Genomic DNA, 25,414 nt, shown 5'->3' with positions numbered 1-25,414 from the left:
TCCCTTCTGTGCCCCCGTGATGAACTTATAGGCAGCCACAAGGTTGCCTCTCAACCTTCTCTTGCGGAGGCTGAAAAGATCCAGTTTCTCTAGTCTCTCCTCGTAGGGCTTGGTCTGCAGGCCCTTAACCATACGAGTGGCCCTTCTCTGGACTCTCTCCAGGTTATCCGCATCCCTCTTGAATTGCGGCGCCCAGAATTGCACGCAGTACTCCAACTGCGGTCTGACCAGCGCTACTTGGGAGTAGTTGTTCAAGGAACACAGCTTTGGTATCCCCTCAACTCAGTTTAGTTCTAAATAATGTTCACAAATCTGTCTGGAATGCTGTGATAGAAGAAGTGCTCCTTGTCCACCCTCTTTTTAATTTTGATTAATTTCATTCTGTGGAGAACTTCCAACGGATTTACACCACCTGTGGCTGAATCAGTACATTCAGGTTCACAAAATTAATATTGCCACTGTCTGCAGTAATTTCCTGGGATTTGGATAGAGGCAACTTTGCAGGGATTGTGTGAGGAGCAGACACATTTTTCTTGTTTGTTCATCTTTGCTGTTTTCACAAATAAAGTGCTTGGTTTGGCACCACGTTTGATTTGTTTGCTGTTGTGTGTGTTATTTCACATAGCCACTGCAAAATTAGGTTTTTCTTTCATTTGGTCTGGCTCTGGTTCCCAGTAAAAATGGGTGGAAAATATGCTTATTGTACATGGTAGATCCTAATGGGGAATCCCTCAAGATCTGGGATCACCAATATTGTAATACGTTAGTGGTAGAAATTATAGATAACTTTTACCACAGTTTTGGACAACTTGAACTATAAGCATTGTTACCAGCATGGCCTATAATCTAGAATTTTCTAATAACAGTATTGGTACATGTGTGTTGGTTTTCTATACTGTTGCTATCTCTACCTGGATACCTTTGGAAATGAGACATATTCTGCATTTCTCAACAGACATTTTTGTTATACAATAAATGATTGTTTCACAATGATTTGATAATAGTAAGAGGTGTTAATCCCGGTAAGGATTCTCATAGTTGGATATATATCTAATTGATTTTATTATAGGATCATGTGACAAGTCCCTGCCCAAGCCACCAACTTACTGGATAGCTAGTGGCCAGTGCAAGCTTGAGGGAATGCGTGCCCAAGTGGCTGGGCTGCAATCTGACTAGCCAGTGCCATGCTACCTGGAAGAAGGACACTGATTGACCTGGAGCCTGGAAGAGCAGATCTGGAAGACAGGCTGAAGAAAGGAGAGAGAGGATGCATTGGGCCTCAAAGGGAGAGCCCACACATTCTCGCCACCAAGGACCTTGCCACCACAGACACTGCCAGACCACAGCCCATACTAGAACTCTTATGCAGAGCAGCGCATGTCAGGTGGAGAACAGCATGGTCAATGTGGCAAAGCTGGGCAGGAGGATGGTCAGAAGAGATGTACAAAGACAGCTGGCCAAAGCTATCTGACTGGCAGGGAAAACTGAGGGCCAATAGCACCCCAGGGAGCAGCAAGCTAGAACACAGGAACCATACTGAGCCACCTCAGGCCAACCCAAACAGCACCTCACCCTGCAAGGGACACAGACAATGGGAGCCTAAAAACAAGGTGTAAACTGTCAGCAGGTGAAGAAAACCCAGACAAAGGCAGTTAGAAATGGTGCCCCAAGGCACCCTGGACTAAGTTTACTACCCCAGTAAGGGGGTTCTGCTAATACAGAGGCATCAGTGCCTTGCCTGGCCAACTAGCCTGTGCAATTTAAGTCCAGTTACCTTTTTCTGTTGTAATCTTTTGAAGTGAAGGCTTAGGCACCATCCTGAGCAAGCTCACATAACATGTAGCACCTACAAGAAGAAGAACCAAGTGGAGTTACCATTAAGGTTTAGACTTACTATTAAGGTTCAACAATGCCTGAGTGGAAAGACATGGGGTGTAGTGGAGGAGGAGCCCCATCAGCATTCTCTGCAGTACTGCAGCCTAACCAGTCATTCCCCAGTCTATATTTTTACATGCAATTATTCCATCCCAGGTGCAAGATTTTGCACTTCTCCTTGTTGAATGTCATCTAGTTGACTGTGAACTATTTTTCCAGTTGATCCAGGTCATTCTAGAACCTAGCCCTGCCCTCCAGATTGTATGCAATTCCATCCTACTTGGTGTCATCTGCAAATTTGCTAAGCATGCACTAAATCATAGAAGATTAGGTTTGGAAGGGACTTCAGGAGGTCATCTAGTCCAACTTCCTGCTCAAACAGGACTATCCCCTACTAGATCATCCCAGTTAAGATGTTGTCTAGGTGGGTCTTAAAAACCTCCAAGGATGGAGGTTCTAAACCACTCTAGGTAACCTGTTCCAGTGCTTTACTACCCTCCTAATGAGAACGTTTTTCCAAATATCTGACCTAAACTTCCCTTGCTGCAACTCAAGACCATTGCTCCTTGTTCTGTCATCTGCCACCACTGACACCAGTTTAGCTCCATCCTCTTTGTAACCAGCCTTCAGGTAGTTGAAGGCTGCTATTAAATCCTCAATCAGTTTTATCTTCTGCAGACTAAATAAGCCCTGTTCCCTCAGCATATCCTCAGAAGTCATGCGCCCCAAACCCCTAACCATTGTGTTGCCTTTGTGGACAAATTGAAGAGTCCAGCATCCTTTCTGCAGCAGGTGGCCCAAAACCAGACATGGTACTCCAGATGTGCCTCACCAGTGCTGCATAGAGGGGAAGAATCACTTCCACTGGTAACACTTCCACTAATGCAGCCCAATATGTCATTAGTCTTCTTTGTAACAAGGACACACTGCAGGTTACAGTGGAATATATGCCAACAGTGTGCTCTTTTTACCAAAAAAGCCAACAGCATACTGGGTTGTATCAATAGGAGTTGTAGGTCCTTTTCTACAGAGCTGCTGCCTAGCCAGTCAGCCCCCAGCTTGTACTGGTGCATGGGATCATTCCATCCTCAATGCAGGACTTTGCACTGGTCCCTGTTGAACTTCAAGATATTTCTTTTGGCCCAATACTCCAATTTGTCTATGTCACCCTGAATCCTAGCCCTATCCTCCAGAGTATCTACTACTCCTCCTAGCTTGGTGTCATCTGCAAACTTACTCTATGCCATCTTCCAGGTTGTTGATGAAGATACTGAACAAAATAGAAGGGACTAGCCCCTGGTGCACTCCACTTCATACTGACTTCCAACTAGACATTGAGCCATTCATTAATACCCTCTGAGCCCAATGATCCAGCCAGGAAATCGGTGGGTCAGGCATGACTTGCTCTTGATGAATCCATGTTGGCTATTCCTGATCACCTCATTCTCCTCTAGGTACTTCATAATATATACCCTGATGACCTGCTCCAAGGTATCAAGGCCTGACTGACTGGGTTGTAATTTCCCAGATCCTCCTCCTTTCTTTTCTTAGAGATGGACCCTTTTCAGTCATCCAGGACCTCACCCATATAGTCAATGGCTCTGAAATCCTTCAGCTAACTCCTTCACTATGGTGGGGTATATTCTATCCAGTTCTGCTGTCTTGAAAGCATTTGTCTTCTCTACATAATCCCTAACCTGTTCTGCCATTACTCTAGGCTGTTGGTCTCCTTTCTTATCTTTGCTGCCACCTGTGCTTGTCATCTGGTTTATTATATGCAAATGTTTTGTATTTTCTCATATATTTCTGTATGAAAGTCTAGCTAGAAAATTGCTAAACTTTCTTAGACCCATAATCCTTAATTTAAATGGGTTTACTTCAGCCGATTCCAGCTGGAAGGAGGATGAAAGCCTCACTCTCAACATAACCTCTTACCAGGGACAGCCCACTCCCCTGAGTCTCTTTCCTCCCATGCTTTTTCATATATTTTGGGTCAGCCCTGCTACCTGGTTTATCCCTGTAGAGAGAGCGGTTAAAGGCAAATTCTTCCCCTGCTAGCATGAATCTGTCACCTTGCAACCCCTCCAGGGGAATGGATTACTTTAAGAACCTCTAAAGGCCAGAAGAAGTCACTTTCCCCAGAAGTTGTTGCCATCTTCTGTGGCTTGCCTGTCATGAGTATGGGCTGAATATGCAAATAAACCTCCAGTAATAGATTTAATAGTTTTCAAATAAAAAAGTATGATAGTTGTGGACAGTTATAAATAACTGAAATGAAACACATTATGTGTACCATGCCTTCACATGCACTTGTTTAGCTCTTTTGCTGTTAACTTGAAACATCTGTCTCTATGGAAGTGGAGCATTCCACTGCAATAAACACAGTACTAGAAGTGACCCACATATTAAATGACAACATTTGACAAATTTTAGCAGTTGATTACTGGGGAGGGGTAGGCTGTGGTTATAATTAGTGTAAACCAAAAAAATGTGTACCTTTATAAACCTAGGGTTTAAATGAAACATCTGTACTAAATCATGGTTATAGACTAGCACTGTAGCCAACCACCATACCAGATGATAATGATACGTTTTTAACAATCCCTATTTCCATCTCCATCCCAAAATCACATCCAGACCAGGCCCACAGGTATGAGTGCTGTTAAAAACAACTGGGATAATTCCAAGCTACAATGGATCCTGAGTCAATATGAGCTTTTCTCAACTTAGATATGATAGTTGTCCCTAAGAAGAAAACTCACTGATTCCAGTACCTGATGAAGGTTGTAAGCTGAGGTAGGAATTCAGGTGAGTATCAGGATGTTCATGATTCTACAACAATTTCCAGAATTTTTGTATTGGGGAGCTTAATATTAAAAAATGTGGACATATTGTAATGGGCCTGAAATCCAAGTCTTCGTGAAACAAAATACAGCAAAAAGGTGGATGTAAAATTGCTGAATGCAAACGGGCTAGTGTTAGACTAATATCTCTTAGATGAGCATCCTAAGTTTGGCAGTTTATACTTTTTTATATCTGGAGTCTGTCAAATTAGATTGAAAGTCTCATAATAACAGTTCTTCTTTGCAAGCTTTCTATGATGTACTGTTTCTAGTTTGTGTTTGTTTTTCTAGAATGAAAGAAAATCAAATGATAATTAAGCAGACCTGAAACCTAGATCATCTATCTATCCATTTTTCCAAGGTTTTATATTGAGGCCCTTACCTAATATCTGACTTTTTATGTCTTCTTATTACATTTTGTTTGGAATCAGGATTTTTTTTTTGCCAACAATTCATAGGAGTTACATTTTTTAAGTTAAAAAGGAAAATAAATTACTTATACAATCAATTTTCTAAATAAACTTACATTTGTTTAATGCAGTCTACCATAAACACAAAATGACTAACACTACAATAAAATCTAGTCATCAATACATCATATCCATAACTGATAATCAAAAATGTTTTACTCGCACATAAAAAAAAAATCTTACACTCGACATACAGAGGAGAAGAATTTCATAGGGATGAAAATCTGAGGTATATTAACAGAAAAAATTATATAGTTACCATTTTATTACTAGCATTACCTAAATCTTATTTTGTTTATTATATGGGAATAGTTAGAATACTATGACTAATTTGTTTAATGAAGAGTCTAATCTTGCAAACATACTTGCATGTGAGCCCTAAAGTCTGAATTCAATGGGATATGGATTGGAATTTAAAAATGTGAGGAGATCTATTTAAATTAAGCTGATGACTGGTAAGGTAATAGTCAAGCTTTTATGGTATTGGACATAACATTGCAAATAAAATGGAGAGGTAGAAATATCTTGTAGATAAGCAGTATATGGTATTCTTTTAATTACCCTGTAAGAGTCTGTTTTTCTGTTCACGTACTTTAATAAAGTTTTACGAAGTTTGCAGATAATGTACAAATACTGAGGGAGTGATATAATACAAATAATTATATTAGATTAATTAATTTAATAATAGACAAATGGAGCTTTTGTCACAAAAAAATACTGCATAAATGCACAACAAAATCAGAATAAAATGCAGCAAATGAATAGTCTCAAAAGATTGACAAATATAACTATTTTTGTGCATTTTAATAGATTCACTTTAGTTACAGATGGGATATTCTGCTATTACTCTACTATTTGGTATAAAAACAATGAATCACTTCAGATTTTACACCTGTTTTAAAAATGTTCAGAGTTATCTGAATGGGTCTTCTTCACTATATCTACACAAGATGCTCCTGTGCAGTCATTACTGAGCATTCATTTAATTTTTGTATAAGTAAGTACTAAATGAATGTGTAGTAACCTGAGTTACTGCACAGTATCACCGACAAACACATTTTTGTGGTGCTACTGTGCAGTAGTGTCACATCACAGTTTTTGCCACGCAATGCTACTGCACAGGCAGTGTCTCGTGTAGATGTGGTCACTGTACAGCTAATGACTTATTATGCCAGTTCATAAAATAAAATGCTCTGTCATGTTTATCCTTAGTTTCACAATTTTCACAAGAAATTTGTTGAGTGGAGTCTATGGCATAATGATGGGGTTTTTTTCTGAGTAATGAAACCCCTAATTCCAGCTATTTACCTGAGCGTTGATCTTTGCTCGTGAGGTCATGGCATCTGGAAAATATACAAACATTCACAAGCAAACCACACGATCAGACCAGTTTAGGTTTTGTGCTAGCCCGTGCTATGCAGCCAATACATATTACAATATGTTACTATGTGAGTCATTTACAATGGCACAAATACCATTGTATGGAGTTGAAAAGGTGTCTTTAAATATTCCAAGATGGAAATCAGAGTCTAGTTTCTAAAGAAGAGATGTTTTTAGTTTGAAAGTTGTATATTGATATGTATGTGTCTGTCTAATGAAAGATGTCACCTTAATTTCTCTGGTCCAGTATACTGCAATGTAAGAACTCTCATGCTTAGGGATGGTATTAGCAATTAGTAAAATCCTTCCATGTCCTGCATGGTGGCAGGATTTCTGAGAATTTGTTACACTGTGGTGTTAAAAATCACAGGTTACACTTCCATTTCAGCACTCACAAAAAAAAGGGGGTATGTGCTCAGTACATAATACATAAATTAAACGGGATGGACTTTTTCAGAGCCCTCAAGACTCAGGGTGACTTGTGATGGGAAACTTTATTTAAATCATATAGTAGGGCATATTTATATTACTTCCTCCAACAAATCCCACAACATTCTCATTTCCAGATCTCTTTGTTATACCCATTTCAACCACAGAAAGGCCTGAATTCTGGGCTACCATTCTACAACTCCATTACACTGTTCTTGTATCATGTGCCATTATTATTTTAACTTTATTTTGCCACTTTTGTCATGTGGAATACTTTCTATGCCATGGTGGTTAACAGTCTGACATACACTTTTGACAGGTATTTTGAAGTGAAGTATGTGATGTTTACTGCATCTGGTGATACTGATTTCTCCTTAGGGGCAACTGGGGAGGATTTAAAGTATCTGAACCCTCTATTCAGGACAGAGATCCCATAAAGGGTCTATCAATACTAATATATTTGCAGAACCAGAACAAAAACTTGCATGCCACATTTTGTGGCATTAAAGGAAACAATTCAAGGGACTTAGAGGGGTGTAGGTTGTAGCCGTGTTGGTCTAAGGACATAGGCAGACAAGGTTCCTTGGGTGAATCTGATATCTTTTATTAGACCAACCCAAATAGATGGAAAATAATTATTAAGCAAGCTTTCGTGTTCAAAAACCCTTCGTCAGGCTAAGGAAGTTTCATCTGAAACTGATGAAGGGTTTTTGAACCCGAAAGCTTGCTTAATAATTATTTTCCAACTATTTGGGTTGGTCTAATAAAAGATATCAGATTCACCCAAGGAACCTTGTCTGCCAAGGGGCTTAGAAGCATTTGTTTGTCTAAAAATGATTGGCAGGAGGAAAAAAATAAGCTCTGGTCCTTTGATTTTTTGTAATTTTTTAAAAAACGTTTTTCTCTTCTTGTTGTTGACATTAGAAATGCAAATGTAGATTCTATGATAGATTCTATGGATAGCTGAAAAATTAGTAAGATTATAATATTAACCACTCCAAGAAAGTATGGGGGTTGGGGGGGGGGGTGTTATATAGACTTTTAACTTGTTTTTTTCTTTTGAGGAAAAAGACCCCTCCTTGTGTTAAGGGCTCTCTGCCCTGCCTACTCAGAGAAACTTAAACCACGTGTCTGAGTAATCCAAGTAGTTCTCTAAAAAGCAAGAGAAGTCTTTATATCCCTAATATTTAGAAGGTGAAAGATCTTTTTCAGGCCTTTTCATCCCTCATAAAGAAACAACAATGGGTTGAAAACATTTCCTCCCTTTTACAATGGGTATCACATTGTAATAAATGGAGTAGAAATGCAATTTATGTAAGAAAATTGAAACCAAAGAAACATCCTCTACATAGGACTATAAAAATTCTTATACTCTGGTACGGAAAAGCACAGAATACTTAGTTCCATTAGGGGGCTATCATTTTAGGATGCATTTAGATACTAAAGTAATGTTTTTTTAATAGAAAACCCCGAGTTGTTTATTTATTGAGTTTGCTTCTATGATTGCAAAAAGTGACCACTACTGAACTCCCAGGAAGAGTATCATACCTTCCCCAGTCAATGGAACTATGCTAGTTTACATCAGGAGAATTTTTTGCAATCGTTAATATATACAACAACCTATGTACTATATAGACACACATCACCAACAATGCAATGGGGCCCAGGCTACAAACATGTCAATGATTTTGAAACTCCTGTCTGAAGGCCTGTTAAAATATAACCATGCAGAAAAATATGTGTTCATATTTGCTCATCTCATCTGAAATTCTATTCAATCCATTCCAGCACAGAGCAATCTGCAGCATCAACAAAATCACTCTTCATTTGAAAGAATATATATATGTTGCTGATGATGTACCGATTTTCCCCAGGCATTCTCTATTTTCAGATGTTCTTAATCGAGTTCTGACACTTGGTCTAGTCAATCCAGACAAAGGAACCAGTAACAGGACTTGATATGACTTTTGGAAAATTATTTATTTGTTTGGGCATCTGCCACCAGGTCATTTTGCATTAAGTGAAAGCTGCTGCTAGGGAAAAAATGTTGGACCTAAGAAAATGTCATGGTATTCAGCCAGATTTATTCACTTTGCGTACTTTGTGTTGCAATTTAGAAGTGAGACAGATGACAAATAGGGTTTTGGGGTTTTTTTTACCATATGAGATCCCTTCCTATTGCTGTTTCTTTATAAAAGAATCCTTCATTCATATGCTGCATATATGGCAGAAGAATTATGAATTTAAGCTATGTTCTACCTTATTTTCTCCCATATTCAGCATAGACTTAAAACATTAAGTACTTTATACTTCTGAAAGCTTGTGAGATTTACTTGAAGAAGCAACAGCCAACTATTGGTTGGGTGGTCTGGAGGTTGCTGGACACCCAGATCTTATATGGTTTTCAGAAATACTGTGGTTTAGTTGTGGGTATTTCATTTTTGATTTTGAACAGTAAACCATTATTCTATATTACTCAAAGAATAATTGCAATCCCATTAGCCTCAGCATGATATAATAGCATAATACAAGCCTCAATTATAATTTTAAAGATTTTGACATATAAAATAACAGTGTGTAAATTTTAAAGTTATTTACACATCACACCCCTATGAATAGACACTGATTTGTGGTAACCATATGGTTTTATAAGCATTAGTTCTGAATTACTGATGCCGGCATTAACCTCCCACCTCCCCAGAGAAACATACGTCAGTTCCTTGTCCATTTACCTCCAATGGACACTTCTAATACTTTTCCTATTCTGTTACCTTTTGACTGCTTCTTTTCACCTATAATTTTCATACTTTGTAATTATCAATGTCCTAAATTATATGATTTGAAAATGATGAAAAGTAGATTGGAAATAAAAGCTAAAATGCTCATGTATACATTTTTTTCTGAACTAAATTGCCACTTTTATTCTGTAGTAAACATGCAATTCCCTGTGTACTTGGGAGCCTGAAAATAGCAGAGCTCTTAGAACAATCTGAAGGACATAAGGTAAAATTTTCACAAGTATCTAAGGGCATATCTACACAAGAAATTATTTCTCTTTAACTGTTGCTGATTAACCCAAGTGTGGACACACTGGGTGCCTATACACATGCTTTGATGCATTCTAATTAGAACATTGTAGCATTGCTGTAGCATCATATGTATAAGCCCCTGTGGGTTTAAAAATGACTGCTGGGGTGCTTTAACTAAAGCTGATTGAATGAGCTTTAGTTAAAACGTCCTGCAGCCATTTTTAAATGTGGGAGGCTTAATACATGTAACACTGCAGCATTTTAATTACAGCGGTTCTCCAGGGACTGCAGTTCTCCTAACTGCATCATATAGATGCCTACATTTAACAGAGATCCAGGATGGTAATCCAGTTAGACATATTTAGGACCACTGTACAGTCAATGGGGAGAATTAAGTACCTCTGAAGAGCAATCCAGAAAGCTTGGAGGTGGCTAGAGGTGGCCAATAGGAAATACTAAGTACAGGGGTGAATTTGAACTCATACCCACCTCCAGAGCATGGGCATCTGACTCAGGCTGCACATTAGGCCTCTCCTTTTACCTGGGGTCCTGAATTCCTTTGTCGCTTTTATGAGTGTTGGCACAACTGCCCAGTTATGGTGCTACCACACATCTTTTGGACAAGAGTTTAATGGTTAGAGCTCTCACCCAGGAAGTGGCAGATGTGGTTTCTTGGCCCTTTTCAGTTGCAGGAGATTCACATGCACATCTTCCACTTGCCAGGGTAGTACCCTAATCACCAGGCTACAGAATCATTTGGGTGGGGATGCCTTTTACTCCTCCTATTGAAGCTGGCCCATTGGGCAGCCAAGCATACAAGAGTCCCACAGCCAGGTGGAGAGCAAGCAAGGTGAATACTGTCTTTGTAGGCTAGTGGTTACAGCATTCAGCTTGCAGTGGGAAGACCTGGGTCCAGGACAGGCTGTTCCCAGGGCTGTTTATATAGTTTACATTGGGCAATCACTGGTTAAAAATCAGAAATATGTCTGATAGCAGGAACCAAAAGCCTGGTTTTCCCCCTTCCAGCTGTGTGGCACCAGAGGCAACGTAAGCCCTAAACCAGTCAAACTGAGCTGCCTTTTTGGGTCAAGATGTTTAAGTTTTAGAAATTACTGTGCCTATGTTCACAAGCATATACAACCAAGCCAGGTCCGGCTCTGAATCTGTCTTAAAAATATGAAGTATTTTCAGACCTCACTCCAAATACCAGCCAAGTGCTTCTCAAAATCAAATTAAACCAGTGGGAGCTGATGGCAACCCATCCTAATAAAAACCTACCATCTTGCTCTACATTTGACAGGAATGCCTGACTCTGAACTAGCAAGTGATGTAATGGATTTCTAAACTACTTCAAATATCCTTAAGTGAAGACCTCAGTCTCAGAAATTCTGAATATACATCTGTGTTCAAACTGTTAAACTTGAATCATCATTCCAGGTCAATTAAAAGACTATGGGTGTCTTCATTGTAGGCTATTCCATTGCAGTTTTCATGGCCCAATAATTCAGTGTCCATAAAAACAGAAATTGAAAGTTTTCAGCAGAGAGACATCATCCAGTTCTCTCCAGTTATTACTAATCCATCTTTCTTTTCCCAGTGATAACTTTTTTCCTTGAAATGCAGCCAGTTGTCTTTCCTAGGTCTAGGGGAATGCCGTAATAGATCAGTACAGAGACCAACCCCCCCAAAAAACAACTGAGAATAAAAATAACCCTCAGATCTGGAGCCAGAGGGGATAATGCTCTTCACCTGGCTACTACATTCCAAACTTTCTAAAAGTAAATAATTGTGGTTTCTCTTTTGTACATTCTATTCAAAGCGAACATTTTTTTTTTTTCTTGATTATTCATTACAGCTTCCAGGGAGCCCAACTGCTGTGTCTACCATTGAGTAATCGATATCAGAATGGATTACATTCCAGTAATGATGGCTGGTATGGCATAGTCATATCTGCACCAAGAAAGATAATGCAACAATTTTTGGATTATGTATTAACACATTTAAGCATCTATGTTCCCCTCATTTTTTATGTTCCTTGTAATTTTTTACCAGTTACAAAGGATGAAGTTCTTTTACAAAAATATTGAAGTCAGTCTTTTGGCATCTCTATGGGTAAGATTCTCTTTCCTGGACAAGGGACTTTACATCCTTCTCAGTAGTTCCTAAAGAGAAAGTGGAGTTTTCTACTGATTCTGCTCCAGTATTAGTATTGCCAGATGCAGTCCACATATTCTTAGCTTCAAAACAGCTGTCAGAAACACGGACCAGGCTCTTAGTCACTCTGGCTTATAGAGTATTCCATATGACACAAGTGGCAAAGTAAAATTAACATGATACAACAAGAAAAGCATAACAGATTCACATAATGGTGTCAGTAACACTTACTAATATTACAATGACATCTTTCTGGCTCTCCTGCTACTGACTTAATCTGATTTTATTTTCCCCTCAAATTTTAACCTCATTCTTCTTTTCGCTCCTTAACATCTTTGGAACCATTATACTCCTGTGACGGGCCCACGGCAGACTTAATGAAGTGCCGGTGTCCAGGTGGCCAGTCTGCTGGGGAATTGGCTGGCACCACACAACCAGAAGAGGGCTTGCAGAGTAGTCCAGCCCTGGAGGACTCCTAGGATAAAAGGAACTCCCCAGCAGTAGCACAGGGGAGGGAGAAAGAGAGTGTATCATGTGTACAACCTGAGACCCTCCCTGCAGCTGGAGTGGGAGCAACACACCCCCACGGGAGTGGGTTGCCAGGCCAGGCTATCAGAGCTCCAATTGCTGTGGGAACCCTGTTGCAGAAGCAGGCAGCACACTTACCTGTGGCACCACAGCAGGGAATCCTTCCAAAGGCAGGAGGTGCTGCAAAAAGAAGAGACACCATGGACTATCAAGAACCCATAGGAGAAAGAGCAGGTATTGCCGTGGAAGCTATGATGGGTGAACCAAATGGTGCAGACCCAGCTGACCCCCTGCTCACACACCACAATGCCAAAAGGTATCCTAAGGGCAGCTGAGACAGGAGAAGGGGAGCCCAAGAGAGACTAGTAGAGCCCACCAGTGAAAAGAACCTGTCCGGCACCCCTGTAGCTATGTCCACTTCATTTGAGCAGGTGTAGACCCAAGGGCAGCAGTGGTCTTATAGGACCCTAGTGAGCATGAGGGAACATTTCCCAAAGTACTGGGGTATGTGGCCAGGTGCCAGCAGGCCTAAAACCCCAGCTTGCCTGGGGGATACCCACAAAGGAGAAGCAAATTGGAGGTAGGTGAAGCATGCCTCACTGGACCTAGAACATTGAAGTCAAGTGTTATATGTGGGTAGCACTGATGACCTGCTTATCCACATCACCTGAGCATGTTAACTTTCATTATTATTAAGTGTGCATTCAACCACTAAGAGGGCCTCACCATGCTTCTGCAGGCAACCAAGTGGGCAGGCGTGCTGTGAGACCTAATGGCACCAGGGGCCCGTTGCCAATATCACCAAGACCAGAGTGGATAACCTGAGCGGAAAGGGGTGGGGTATAAGCGAGGTGGAGCCCCACAGAAGACCAAGCAGCTAAGGCACCCAGGGCCAGAGGAAAGCACTGAGCAACACTCCAAGCAATCTCAAATACAGGAGACCCTCACTATTCGTGGGTTCGCCATTTGTGGTTTCAAATATTTGTGAATGCCAAACCCACATCTTAAATACGCTTAAAGGAGCTCCTTGGGAGCCCCGTGCTTACCGCTGCCGGGCTTCCACCACTGCCACCACACTCCCACCACCACGCTTCCACTGTCACCAGCACAGCCATCCCCTGCTTCCCCTGGGGGCACTGCATTCATGAATGCAGACAGCATTCATGAACACAGTGCCTTATTCACAGATTTCACGGGGGATATGAGAGTGTATCCCTCATGAATGATGAGGGTCTACTGTAACATCAAGTCATGGCAAGCGGGTAGGCCCCAGGGTGGTGCCCAGGTGGACAGGGCATGCCAGCGGCAGCACTACAAGTGTGGGCTTGCCCAAAACTTTGCTTTTTTTTCTTTAATTACATGTGTTGACCTTCTACAACTACCTTCTCTTGGCTCCCCAGGCCTATATTTCATTCCCATTAGTCAAAAAGTTGCCATTGAAATCATCTAGTCTGTATACTGGCTTTCTGCAATAAGCTTTCTAACCTTCAGAGGTGTGAGGATCTAGAACAGCCTGCCCTTAGGATAAGTGGAGGCAAAAAAGCTGACTGGTTTCAAGACGGGGCTTGGTATGTTTCTGAACAGGATTATATGAGAGGTTTACCCTTGAGAGTGTGGGAGTCTACTTGATGACCCAAGATGCCTTTTTTGGTCCTAAATCCTATGTTCTGCCTCAACTCTAACTCCTTACTTTGGGGTATATCTTCACTCAGTCACAATTATGTTGGCAAAATACAGACCTTCAGTCATATTATATCTAGGTGGTTCCATAAAAATATACACTGTAATAACACTGTGTTCTTTAGAGGCTCTGCACCTGTACTAAGTTGAAACACTGTAGGAATTGTTTGGGAGTATATTGTGGGAGAATTTTCCTCTCCTAGCCATTAACAAAGTAAAACTGTTTCCAGCTCTGCATGTGCCTCATGCCTCTCCATTCTAGCTGGTACCAAGACATGGATTCAGGTCATGAAGATGACCTCCTCCAGCTTTTGGTATCATTACTGTAACTAGATAGAGATAGAAGGTATGACATAAAGTGGAGGACACTTTAGCAGCAGCTTGTGAGCCTCAGAGGCTGCACCCACATGAGATGTTTACTACTCAGTAACACATTACTACTGCACAGTAGCTTGTTACTGTAGTGTCTCAGGGCATGAACTGTGATGTGACTCTACTGCACAGCAGTAACAAGCTACTGCACAGCCAGCATCACCAGGAAGCTCTGTGGGGATGCTACTGTGCAGTAACAACTGTGCAGCCAGCGTCTAGTGTAAACACAGCCAGTAAATAGTAGTGATTTTTGGTGATGAGATCTTATTGAAATAAACAGTGAAGGAGCATATTATATTTTTGTTAATGGGAAGAAAGGAAAAAGTCTCCCTCTTCACATTCTCCACCCTAGCCAGACCTCAAGTTAATATTTTATCTATCTGGGATGTCTCTAACATTGTACAGTATACAATGCTAGTGTCCCTTCTCTCACTTCATGTTGCACAGCTCTGGGAATAACGACAGTAGTTAGTTATGCTAGACATAAAAACTGTGGCTGATGGACCACAGGCAAAACTCTTGGGAGCCGGCGGAAACCTGTTCTCAGCACAAGGTTCCTAGGCTACAATATCCCTGGCACCAAGAGTTCAAAATAAGTCTAAGTAACAGCAGATGAAGTGAAAAATCGAGGCGATTGAGTGTATTAAAATACCTTGAACACATGAATTCTATTTTCTCACTAAGACATGCTGCAGGAAAAAAATCACAGCATAGATTAAAAAAAAAATGCTCAGTATACATTTTAAGCAGTGATACATTGTTCAGTTCCCATAGTTACTTAATGTTGACTGTGCGCTGTGCATATACTGTATATGATAAATTATATGCTGGTTTTCTGATGCTGAATTCCTGTGACAAATCAAAACTGATTTTACTTGGAAAAACAGCTGCAGTTCAGAGATGATAGGTAAAGATTATGTATAGAAAGGAAATTATGGGTTAAGTTGCAGTCTTATACACATGTTAATCAGAAGAAGACAACAACTCAATTGATTTCAAAGTATTTACTCTGGATTTGCATCAGCGTAACTTGAAATAAAATGTGGCCCTATAGGTTGAAAGAGGCACAAAATGCACGGCTTTCAATTATAACTAATATTACTTTTTAAGGCAACTTTTATCTCTACCAAAATCTATGACAGGGGGCTCATGTGATCCAAAAGGAGGCTGCTAATGTGAATACCTTGGCTCAATTAAGAACTCTAAATTATTGGTTAAAAATAAGGGCTTGCACTTAGATACCCTAAGTGCATTTTTAAAGCCTCTTCTCTTACATATAAACTCTTATTTGGATGGTTAAATAGCATATTGTCTTCCAGACAAATGATCTGGGAGACATGCAGACTGTCACTGACCCAATATTTCCCCTATATATAAAACAAGATATAAATGTAAAGAATTAAAGATGCCAGCATGCAGACAGATATGCAGGCATTGAGTTTTTCCTCAAACATCCCCTTTTTGAGATAAATAAGGCATTCTTTTGGTTTAGAAACCTACCTATCTGACGTACAAAACTACAAACAATAATAAACCATTACCAGACTGTGATTTATAGGCAGTCCTTGGACTTACAACACAATTGGTTCCTGAAAACCACATCTTAAGTCGAAACGTTGTAACTCAGAACCAATTTTTTCATAAGAAACAATGTTATAAATGGGGGATTGTTTCCTGAACCAAGGCCTGATACCTTATTTTCACCAAAAATACCCCAGAATTTTGTAATCAATCAATTATAGATGAGTAATATAGCTACATTAATGTATTTATATAGTAAATAGTAAACATATTGATTTGGAAGGACTTCTTTGAGGTGATTTTGCTGGACTTTTTGAAGGGTTCTTGGCTGGAGTCTTCTCAGGAGTCTTAGCTGCAAGTTTTTCTGGAGTCTTGTCTGCTTTCTTAAAGAAAGTGTGCAAGCAAGTTTGGACAGATGTTCTCCAGGGAGATGAGCAACACAGCGAACTTGTTTGCTGGTGTGGTATCGCATCGGATCAAGCATTGGAAGTTGAAACTGATGTTATAAAGTTGAAATAGGGTGTCAATTTATAAACACTGTAGCTCGAAATGTTGTAAGTCAAGGACTGCCTGTACCCTAATGAGACCTGCAGTCATTGAATGAAAACATGCAATTTAAGGTGTGATAGAAACCAGTCACAAAAATGTTACACATTTTTTATGTAATATTTTTGTGACTGGTTTCCTTTTTTGTGGCACCATTAGTTCCCTGAATATGTGGCTGGGTTACTATTTAAGATGCAATCAACAGACTGATCCCATCTTTAGTGTAATGTTTGCCAGGAGCCATTATGGGCAAATGGTGTTGGGCCCTGTACAGACAGGGTATGTTCTTGTAGGAAGAATGAGAAAGAGAACTTAAATCACTATTTGTGGTATTGTTCATTTTTTGAAAAAGTAAGAAGAAAAATTTCCATTAGTGGAAAATTAAAAATACTGTGCTAATGAAGAAAAAACAAGTTGTCTCCTCTCTAACAACTCACAGCCCCTATCCTACACTCCCTACACATATTTGTGTTAGTTGCACAAGAACTAAGAGTCAAAATCAAATAGAAATCTCCTGTTTTTATTTTTTTTACTCTACTATTGCATGTTGTTATATTTTATGTAATTTATATTGTTATATATAGTTTTGTTTTAAACTGGTAGAATATACAGGTGACCTTCGCCATTTGTGGGGGATAGATTCCTGTGATCCCCATGAATGCCAAAATCCGTGAATAGGGCACTGCGTTCATGAACACAGTGCCCCCGGTGGCTGCGGGGAGAGGCATGGCTCTGGCAGCGATGGCGGGAGCGCAGTGGTGACAGCGGAAACCCAGTGGTGGAAGCCTGGCGGCAACAAGTGCAGAGCTCCCGAGGAACTCCAGTAAGTGTTTAAAGTGTACTTAAAATGCGGGTTCAACATTCGCAAATATTTGAAACCACAAAAGCTGAACCCGTGAATACCAAGGGTTTCCTGTATTCTCTTATTGTATGTTTTTACCGATAACCATAAATTATATATTTCTATTATCATTTTATCGTCAACTTTATTGAATTGTTTTACCAAAATCAGAAAATAAATGACTAACTGTTAAAAGCACAAGAAAGAAATCCCATATTGCATACACTCTAAATAAAATCTAGATACTGGCTAGTTAATTAATCAGTATTTCCCTCTCTCTACTACATGTCTTCCCTAAAGAAGAGAAGGACCATTTGTCTCATCACCTCTGTACTCATGTCAATGACCAAACACAAGGAAAGCAGAGCTGAGAATGAGCTATAGAGGGATTTTTCTCCCTTGCCTCGTAATCACTATTATTCTTTTTGGTAAAGTGACCAACTATAGTGTTCCAAGAGAATTAATTTGCTCTGCTGAAAGGCAAAACCAATTAGCTCACCAAGGCTAGGAACAGACCTTGTATTTGTCCCAGGACAAGTTGCTCCCATGTTTGTCCTGGAACAGACAAATGCTAGAATTGGTATGTACACATATTGTTCTTCCAATCAGGGCTTAGTGAGTGGGTGAATACAATGCTGCTTTCCCACCATGATTCATAGATTCATAGATTCATAGATGCTAGGGTCAGAAGGGACCTCAATAGATCATCGAGTCCGACCCCCTGCATAGGCAGGAAAGAGTGCTGGGTTCAGATGACCCCAGCTAGATGCCTATCTAACCTCCTCTTGAAGACCCCCAGGGTAGGGGAGAGCACCACCTCCCTTGGGAGCCTGTTCCAGACTTTGGCCACTCTAACTGTGAAGAAGTTCTTCCTAATGTCTAGTCTAAATCTGCTGTCTGCTAGCTTGTGGCCATTATTTCTTGTAACTCCTGGGGGCGCCTTGGTGAATAAAACCTCACCAATTCCCTTCTGTGCCCCCGGGATGAACTTATAGGCAGCCACAAGGTCGCCTCTCAACCTTCTCTTGCGGAGGCTGAAGAGGTCCAGGTGCCCCAGTCTCTCCTCATAGGGCTTGGCCCACAAGCCCTTAACCATACGAGTGGCCCTTCTCTGGACCCTCTCCAGGTTATCCACATCTCTCTTGAAGTGTGGCACCCAAAACTGCATGCAGTATTCCAACTGCAGTCTGACCAGTGCCCGATAGAGGGGAAGTATCACCTCCTTGGATCTGTTCGTCATGCAATGATGCACTCTCAGGACAACAAATCAGATATACTTCAGAATATCCCAGAACAAACTGCTAGCAATTCTTATCTCACAAACCGTTTTAGGTTTTGTCCTGGAAAAACAGATATGGATATCTGAATAATTTCACTTTGTCCCAGGATAAAATTGTTTCTCTCAGTATAAAAACAATCACGCTAGATGAAAGTTGGTACATTAACCAGAACTGGAAGTAGCATGGATTAGTTGTTCCAGGAATTTATGGAGTTTCTGGACTGTGCCCTGGAATTTGCTCCTGAAAAGTTGCTTGCTTTATTTTTGGGGCCACAAAAAACTACTGGCAACATCTACTGTGGAAGAATACCTGGCTGATTCTTTGTTCCCAGTGCATAAGTTTACCTCAAGCATCTAGCTCATTAGTGAAGCACCTAAAAGCCAGGTAGCTAAGTAGAATTATTTGTTTTGCTATGGTGACACTTACCCATATGGACAGAATATCACTGATTGCCAACCTGAGGCAAGATTAGAATTTTCTTGGACAACCATTGGTGATGTCTCTAAGAGCATTATTTCACTTTCCTATAGAGCACTAAGCATGAAATCTTGAGGCTCAAGTAGATGCACATGCCAAGCTGAGTTATATAAAATATATATGCACCTATTAGCTTTGGATCAGAGCATCCCACCATCTGTTGTGATATCATAGTTCAAGGTTCCCACCCATTCTAATTTCACCATCCCACCCTCAACAATGAGCTGTTCAGAGGGCAGCAAGAGCAAGAGAAAAGAAGTCTGGGATAGTCTCATGCACTTGGAGTTTCCTGTCTTTCTGCTGAGTTCTATCACAGCATTAACATTTTAGACTTACTATTTTTGTGTCATATAAAACAAATTTAAAGGCAATAAAATCAGCTAGGTTCTGCACATATATGCAAGACACTGAAATCATTAGTTTGAGTGTTATTTAATATATAAACTAAGCATTGATTAACAGTAAGCATTTTTTTATCCTATTAAAGGCACCTCAGGAGACAGAACAGTATGTCTACTAAGGAGGGATTAATATAGTTTGGCAATGATAAAATGGTAATTAAGGAAGAAGACATTACAGGACGTGTTTTCTGATGAGATATTGTTTTGCTCGGGTGTTCTGGAAGGCACAAGACATAATGCCAAGTGACTTCATCCTTCTCAGAAGTGGCAATGACACATATCCTGGAATGTCTTGTTGTGAATCTAAAACAATCTTATATGGCCAGAAGCTTTCCCCAAGCTCTGAAATTAGGTCCAGAACATTTTCAGTTGATTCTTAATTAAATATATTAAGTGAAAGCAGTTGTTCTGAACAATTAAGTAGGTGTAATCAATTACTACATTGTAATTGACCCCCATTGCAGTCACTAAGCTTTGTGATACTCCCAGTCTTTTAATATTTGGTAGCATGCTCTGTGCATGGGTCAGGAAGCCAGCATATTTAATTCAAAGGACAAGAATTTACAGGTTTTAGCCCTTCCTTCTTGGAACCTGATAAACTCACACAAACACCTTACTGAACAAAACAGCATTTTTAAGGCTGGGAATTTCTAAGATATACATTTTAGAGGTTAGTAGTTGCAGAGAAAGGTGCAGTCCAAGAGGATAGCACCAAATAAGGAAAAAACCAAATGGAGTAATATCAGAGTGGCAATAGAGTAAAATTATGTGGACTATTATAAGTCAAGATGAACAAAATAAAGGAGAACCCCAGATCCAATATGCATCCTTTGCAGTTTCTAGGGTGATGTATAGGACTCAGTTAATTGTTGCTTATAGTGCTTTGAGATCAACACATCAAAGGCATTGTGTGAAGTGCAAAGTATACTATTACACTTTTAAATCACAGTGATATGGTGGCATCACATAGGCTGAATCCTGAAAAGCAAAATAAACCAGTACCAGAATCCAGAAGATTCCTAGAAACAAATGTACTGAACCAAATACCCCCCCACCCTGCACACACACTGAATTAATAGAAACAAAAAAGTTACAACCTACCCATCTCCAAAGCAGAGTTTTACCCCAGAAATAGAATTTCCAGAGATGTTGTGAAGCCAGCCCAGTACTCCCTCTCATTACTGATTATACGCAGAAGGTGATCAAATACAAACGCAGATAAAATGGAACAGTTAAAAGGTCTGGCCCTGTGTTATGCTAAACTTCATGGAAGAAGTGAGGGATGGAGAAGAATAACCCTTCTAACAGGAGGAAATCTGTCAAAGACAGGACACCCAAATACTTGTGGGGGCACATTTCTCACAAGAAAACCACTCTCTCTCCAACCTCTCAGTCCTGATCCTCGAAGGAAACTTACAAAACACTTCTCAGAGACGAGCCTATGAACTCCACTTCATCAACCTCCTGGATACTAAAAATCTTGGACTAAATATAGACATTAGATTTATGACACATTATAACCTGCCTGACAGCTGACTTCCCAGGTACTTCTCCACTATTCATCCCCCTTCTCTCCCCCCAGCCCAGCCTGACTCTCACCCATTGACTCCTCAATCTACGTTTTCACTGACTGCCTGTCTTGTATGCATACCAGCCCAGCCTCTGGCTTTTTTACTTTTCCTTCCATCCAGGAAGAGCACACGCCAACTGCAGAAACTTCCTTAGCCTGACGAAGGGTTTTTGAACCCAAAAGCTTGCTTAAAAATTGTTCTCCAACTATTTAGTTGGTCTAATAAGATTCACCCAAAGAACCTTGTCTGGCTATCTTAATTACATATTTTTACTAAATAACATAAGAAATGGACCTCCTGCATTTACTTTTGATTAATAATTTGTTCGTGGACATTCATTTTCACACAGTGAGTAATCAACTTGTGGAACTCATTGCCAGAAGATGTTGTACAGACTGATAATTTGAACAGGTTCAAAAAAGGATTAGATTTCATGCAGGACAGATGCATCAGTGGGTATTAAACATGACACAGCTGAAATGTATTCTTTTGCTTAGCTGTAACCTCCAAATTAGGACTTCCTAGGCCCATAAGTCAATCTGAATGGGCCCTGCATAAATGCTCTCCCCCTTAGTATCCACTCTGTCACTATGAAATACATAGTACTGCACTACATGGATCTGTGAACTGACCTAGTATGGCATCTCTCATGTTCTCATCTGTCATACAGTATCATTCCTGAGGAGTGAACATCAGATGATCCCCACTGAAAAGGAAGATAAGCTTCTAAACCAGCAGTTTGTTAATGGCTGATGGTTCTATAAATCCATTTTGTTTCATGGCAATTCATTCATTACCCAACATGCCCATCTACAACTATAAGGAGGCTGAGTCTTCAAGGAGGCTTCTAAGGATAATAGGACTTAGGAATGGGAAACCAGCCTTTGCGAAGCTATGTGGTAACATCTTGGAATACCTCTAGGGCTTTGAGTTTGAAGCAGGTTCATCCACCTGGGAGGGCTCTGCTGTGGGAGGCAAGCCGCCTGGTTGTGTGTGGTTGGGAAGATGTTACTGTGGCTGAAAGACAGAAGGCTGTCAAGCCTTGACTGGGAATTTAAATGTATTATTTTCCTTTAGAAAGTTTGTCCTTTGTTTATTTAGCTTTATACCACATTAAATTCTTTGGGGATGCAATCACACTAGCTATGTAGAATCAGCTCTGAGTGAGTCTAAAATGAAATATTTCACAAAATCCAATGCTATATGAGAACAACGAATAAGATAGGAAAATACTTATTGAATCTGGGAATATTAACTTTGAAAGGGAAAACTTCTGTTCTTCTGGAAAAAGAATCTTGGCAAGTCTGTCATAAACTGTCGGTTCCCATAGAAAATCCAAGGATTTGTTTTGCCTAAGAGTCTTGGTGAGTCAGGACTTGAGGAGGATCTCCAGCTGATGTAAACTGTCACAAATTCATTGGCTTCATGATAATACACACCAATAGATAATGACATCTGCCTGCCAGGTTCTGTTTGCAGCTGTACGACTGGCTGGCTGTGAAACCTCCTCAGTTTACCTATTTGAGAAAAAGCTATAGTAATATAGACCAACTGGCAGTGGTGCTGCAGTGATTACTTAACAGTTTACCAAGTATTTTGACATTCTGGTAACTATTAATATAACTTATGAGAAGTTTGGTATGGTTCTGAATTTATACTTGCTTATACTTCTGTCTCATATTAGTGTTACAGTTAAAATAAGGAATCTGTATTAACCTCCTTATTTTTGGAGACAGCCTAATATACTCACTTTTATCTGGAGTTAGATAACTGAACTGTTTCAGTAACTTAGTCTATACTTGCTTTTTGTCCTTCTTCTTACATATGTCTGACTTGGAGCAACAATTATAAGTCCAGTTTAAGGTTAGTTAACCAGTCTAATGCTCTTGAGGAAAGGGAATATATCTCTGCAATGTCAAATTTGTATAGAGGGCAGAGTGTTGTTATGTGGTCCATAGTTTGATAAGGATTGCCAGAGTCATAATCTGTGACTTGCTGATTTGCTCTAATGGCACAAACACATCAAACCCATGTGCAAACATTATTGTACAATGCTGTTCCTAAATGTCTACAAGCTTATGGTCTCAGAGAGTATCACTGCAGCCAAGTAATTACTTAGTTTTAATGCAAAATGTGTAATAGGGAAAGAGTATTCACTGTGTCACTTGTAATAGTCTAAAAATGTCAGTAGAGGAGAAAAACCAGACTATGTGGCTGGGTCATCACTATCCATCAGAGAGAAATGCAGCTTGAATTAGAATGATAAGGTTATCTGTCTGCAATGAAATTATCCAATTACAATCAGATGCATACCTCTTGAGAGGAAAATGAAACATAAGGTAAGACTGCACTGGTTTGTTTAATGCTTTTGTGGTTGTCTGATTTTATCCTTGTAATTCATGGTATCCAAAAAATGTTTTCATTTCTTTCAGAACAACATCTGTGGAAGGCAAAGGGGATTATCCGCAAGATTTCCCTACAGCTGAATGCACGTTACTTCAATGACAGAGCAAACTGGAACTTATAGAAGACAATCATTTCTTTTCCTCTTTTTGACAAACTGTGTTGGCCAGCCAGACTTACACACATCAAGTTTAGAGTCATTTCCAGTGAAAGTACAATGTGTCTGCAACCTCAGCTTTCCATGGGCCAAATGATTCTACAAATGCAATTTTTATTCATTACAAAGCAATTGGTACAAGTAGCCAAGATTTTCAAAACTAGAGGTGTGTACAGAAGTGTTCTGTGCACATTTTACAGTGCTGCAATTTAGAGGACTTTTTATAGCACTATAAAGTTACAGCACTTTTAAACATGACAGAAGTGCAGTGTTTGGGGGGAAGGGAGGGCTCTGAGCCTCCCTGAACTTTCCAGGCTAGGAGGCAGGGGGCACTTTGCAGCCTCCTTGGGCTTCTCCATTGGTCAGAAAGTGGAAGTTATTAAAAGTACTGTAGGTTGCTAAAGTGCTGTAAAATATCTACTAGCCTTGCCCTTGGTGAATACATGCTGACTGTTCCTAATCAGTCTTTTCTCCTCCAAGTTCTTAGAAATGAGGACCTTGAGGACCTGCTCCATGATTTTTTTGGGAACTGGGGTCTGTAGTTCCTGGATCCTCCTCTTTCCCTTTTTAAATATAGGCACTGTTTGACCTTTTCCAATCACCTGGGACCTTTCCTGATCGCAATGGAGTTTTCAAAGATGATGGCAAGTGACTCCGCAATCAAATCAGCCAGCTCCCTGCATCCCAGCCAGTCCCATGGACTTGTATATGTCAAGCTTTCCTGAATAGTCCCTAGCTGTTCTTTTGCCACAGTTGGCTGTTCAACTCCTCCCCAAACTGATTTGCCGGCCATAAAAACCCCACCAGACCAAAATCAAAGAGGACTGGAAGTGAATCATCCAGTGGGCCCAGAGTGTCCCGGAGCTGTTTGCAGCCCCACTAAGGGAATGTGGTGGCAGCCCCAAGAGGAAGCAGACAGAGATAAGCTAAGCCCAAGACAGCCTAGCTACTTATTTGAAACAGAGCACTGGATCCCGGATACAGCTGGGCCGGAATGAGATAGCAGCAAACCTAAGAGCAAGAGAGAGGGAGAGATAGCGAGAGAAGGATCCTTGGACTGCGGCGGATGGAAGCCAGAGGGAGACAGAAGCGTACTGGGAAGCAGGGTAACCTGGAGATGGTAAAAATTTCAGGCCAGTTAACGTACAGCCTAAATCCAGATGGCACACCGTCCAAACTGGACTTTTCTAACTTAAAAAGGCAAATCAAAACCTTTACCATGACAAGTCCTAGTTGCAGTCTGGAATTAACATCTGTGGTTGGCGTAAGGTGGAGTGTAGAGGAGGTGGAGCCCTGAAACAGGAAGCTGGACAGGAAGATTGAAGAAGAGAACCAGGAAAGACTGGACATAAAACCATCCTCCCAAACTTATTCCAACAAGACATGGCAGGAGAGAACCCTTGGGACCATCCAAGACATCTGACCGAATAACAAGCTGTCAACCACTAAGGGGATGG

Source organism: Alligator mississippiensis, chromosome 3 (genome assembly GCF_030867095.1).
Source record: "Alligator mississippiensis isolate rAllMis1 chromosome 3, rAllMis1, whole genome shotgun sequence".
Taxonomy (NCBI): Eukaryota; Metazoa; Chordata; order Crocodylia; family Alligatoridae; genus Alligator; species Alligator mississippiensis.
This window is presented reverse-complemented; position numbering follows the sequence as displayed.